Source organism: Triticum aestivum, chromosome 7A (genome assembly GCF_018294505.1).
Source record: "Triticum aestivum cultivar Chinese Spring chromosome 7A, IWGSC CS RefSeq v2.1, whole genome shotgun sequence".
Taxonomy (NCBI): domain Eukaryota; kingdom Viridiplantae; phylum Streptophyta; class Magnoliopsida; order Poales; family Poaceae; genus Triticum; species Triticum aestivum.
In genome coordinates, this window is record NC_057812.1 from 611,267,414 (window position 1) to 611,271,481 (window position 4,068).

The following is a 4,068-nucleotide window of genomic DNA, read 5'->3' on the forward strand; positions in this document are numbered from 1 at the left end:
GCGACGAGATGCGCGGGGGGAGCGAGGCGGCGCACGCGGGCTCGGGGTCCCGACCCGGGCTCGGGCGGGCCGACGGCGGTGGGCGGAGCGCGGGACAGGTGGCAGGCTGTGGTTGGACGGGCGCGGCAGCGGTGGACGTGTCCGGCCGGACCGGATGTGTCCGGCGGCGCGGGGTGGAAGAAGGCTAGGGTTTGGACCCGAATTTTCGGAGGAGTGCATATATTTATAGGTAGGGGGAGCTAGGAGAGTCCAAATGAGGTGCGGTTTTCGGCCACTCGATCGTGATCGAACGGCCGAGAGGATGGAGGGGGTTTGGATGGGTTTTGGGCCACTTTGGAGGGGTGTTGGGCTGCAACACACACGAGGCCTTTACGGTTCCCCGGTTAACCGTTGGAGTATCAAACGGACTCCAAATGGCACGAAACTTGACAGGCGGTCTACCGGTAGTGTACCAAGGCCGCCTGGCAAGTCTCGGTCCAATCCAAGAATGTTTAACACCCGCACACGAAAAGAGGCAAAAGGGGGCGCCGGAGGGCGTAGGAGTGCCGGAATGCAAAACGGACAACGGGGAAAAAGCTCGGATGCATGAGACGAACACGTATGCAAAAGTGATGCACATGATGACATGATATGAGATGCATGACATGGACAAAATGCAAAACGAAGACCAAACCCAACCACAAGGGAATATCATAACTTAGAGCCGAAAATGGCAAGAGTTGGAATACAAATATGGCAAGTTACATACGGGGCGTTACACATGTATATCAAATATACCTTTCACTTTGCCATCCTTATTCTCCGCCAAATACTTGGGGCAGTTCCGCTTCCAGTGACCAGTCCCTTTGAAGTAGAAGCACTCAGTCTCAGGCTTAGGTCTAGACTTGGGCTTCTTCACTTGAGCAGCAACTTGCTTGTTGTTCTTCTTGAAGTTCCCCTTCTTCCCTTTACCCTTTTTCTTGAAACTGGTGGTCTTGTTAACCATCAACACTTGATGCTCCTTTTTGATTTCTACCTCCACAGCCTTTAGCATTGCGAAGAGCTCAGGAATCGTCTTATCCATCCCTTGCATATTATAGTTCATCATGAAGCTCTTGTAGCTTGGTGGCAGTGATTGAAGAACTCTGTCAATGACACTATCATCAGGAAGATTAACTCCCATCTGAGTAAAGTGGTTGTGGTACCCAGACATTCTGAGTATATGTTCACTGACAGAACTATTCTCCTACATTTTGTAGTTGTAGAACTTATTGGAGATTTCATATCTCTTAGTCCGGGCATTTGCTTGAAATATTAACTTCAACTCCTCAAACATCTCATATGCTCCATGACGTTCAAAACGTCGTTGAAGTCCCGGTTCTAAGCCGTAAAGCATGGCACACTGAACTATCGAGTAGTCATCAGCTTTGCTCTGCCAGGTGTTCATAACATCTGGCATTGCTCCTATAGCAGGTTTGTCACCTAGCGGTGCTTCCAGGATGTAATTCTTCTATGCAGCAATGAGGATAATCCTCAAGTTACGGACCCAGTCTGTGTAGTTGCTACCATCATCTTTCAACTTAGCTTTCTCTAGGAACGCATTAAAATTCAACGGAACAACAACACGGGCCATCTATCTACAACAACATAGACATGCAAAATACTATCAGGTACTAAGTTCATGATAAATTAAAGTTCAATTAATCAAATTACTTAAGAACTCCCACTTAGATAGACATCCCTCTAATCATCTAAGTGATCACGTGATCCATATCAACTAAACCATGTCCGATCATCACGTGAGATGGAGTAGTTTTCAATGGTGAACATCACTATGTTGATCATATCTACTATATGGTTCACGCTCGACCTTTCGGTCTCAGTGTTTCGAGGCCATATCTGCATATGCTAGGCTCGTCAAGTTTAACCCGAGTATTCTGCGTGTGCAAAACTGGCTTACACCCGTTATATGTGAACGTAGAGCTCATCACACCCAATCATCACGTAGTGTCTCGGCACGACGAACTGTAGCAATGGTGCATACTTAGGGAGAACACTTATACCTTGCAATTTAGTGAGAGATCATCTTACAATGCTACCGCCGAACTAAGCAAAATAAGATGCATAAAGGATAAACATCACACGCAATCAATATAAGTGATATGATATGGCCATCATCATCTTGTGCCTTTGATCTCCATCTCCAAAGCACCGTCATGATCACCATCGTCACCGGCTTGACACCTTGATCTCCATCAAAGCATCATTATCGTCTCGCCAACTATTGCTTCTACGACTATCGCTACCGCTTAGTGATAAAGTAAAGCAATTACATGGCGATTGCATTTCATACAATAAAGCGACAACCATATGGCTCCTGCTAGTTGCCGATAACTCCGTACAAAACATGATCATCTCATACAATAAAATTTAGCATCATGTCTTGACCATATCACATCACAACATGCCCTGCAAAAACAAGTTAGACGTCCTCTACTTTGTTGTTGTAACTTTTACATGGCTGCTACGGGTTGAGCAAGAACCGTTCTTACCTCCACATCAAAAACCACAACGCGGTATAGTGATTGATTTTTGATCTTCAGAAAGAACCATGTTCATTAAATCCGATTCAACTAAAGCTGGAGAAACAGACACTCACTAGCCACCTCTGTGCGAAGCACGTCGGTAGAACCAGTCTCGTGTGAGCGTACGCGTAATGTCGGTCTGGGCCGCTTCATCCAACAATACCGCTGAATCAAGAATCAACTAGTGACGGCAAGCAATATGTATATACCCACGCCCACAACTCCTTTGTGTTCTACTCGTGCATATAACATCTACGCATAGACCTGGCTCTCATGCCACTGTAGGGGAACGCAGTAATTTCAAAAAAAATCTATGGCACGCTATGCCGGCCCTCTATGGCACGCTCTGGAGGAGTCCTACTCCCACCGGGAGTAGGATTCCCCCCCTTCCCTAGTTGGACTAGGAGAGGAAGGAAGGGGGAGGAAGGAGGAAAGAAAGGGGGCCGGGCCCCACCCAATTCGGATTGGGCTTGGGGGCGCGCCCCCTCCTAGGCTTCCTTCTCCTCTCTCCCACTATGGCCCAATAAGGCCCATATACCTCACGAGGGGGTTCCGGTAACCTCCCGGTACACCGGTAAATGCCCGAACTCACTTGGAACCATTCCGATATCCAAACATAGTCATCAAATATAGCGATCTTAATGTCTCGACCATTTCGAGACTCCTTGTTATGCCCGTGATCACATCCGGGACTCCAAACAACCTTCGGTACATCAAAACACATAAACTCATAATACCGATCGTCACTGAACGTTAAGCGTGCGGACCCTACGGGTTCGAGAACTATGTATACATGACTGAGACTCATCTCCGGTCAATAACCAATAGCGGAACCCGGATGCTCATATCGGTTCCTACATATTCTACGAAGATCTTTATCGGTCAAACCGCATAACAAGATACGTTGTTCCCTTTGTCATCGGTATGTTACTTGCCCGAGATTCGATCGTCGGTATCATTATACCTAGTTCAATCTCGTTACCGGCAAGTCTCTTTACTCGTTCCGTAATGCCACATCCCGTAACTAACTCATTTAGTCATGTTGCTTGCAAGGCTTATAGTGATGTTCATTACCGAGAGGGCCTAGAGATACCTCTTCGATACACGGAGTGACAAATCCTAATCTCGATCTATGCCAACTTAACAAACACCATCCAAGACACCTGCAGAGCATCTTTATAGTCACCCAGTTATGTTGTGACGTTTGATAGCACACTAAGTGCTCCTCGGTATTCGGAAGTTGCATAATCTCATAGTCATAGGAACATGTATAAGTTATGGAGAAAGCAATAGCAGTAAACTAAACTATCATCGTGCTAAGCTAATGGATGAAGTCAATCATATCATTCTCTAATGATGTGATCCCATTTATCAAATGACAACTCTTTGTCCATGGCTAGGAAACTTAACCATCTTTGATCAACGAGCTAGTCAAGTAGAGGTATACTAGTGACACTCTATTTGTCTATGTATTCACACATGTACTAAGTTTCTGATTAATACA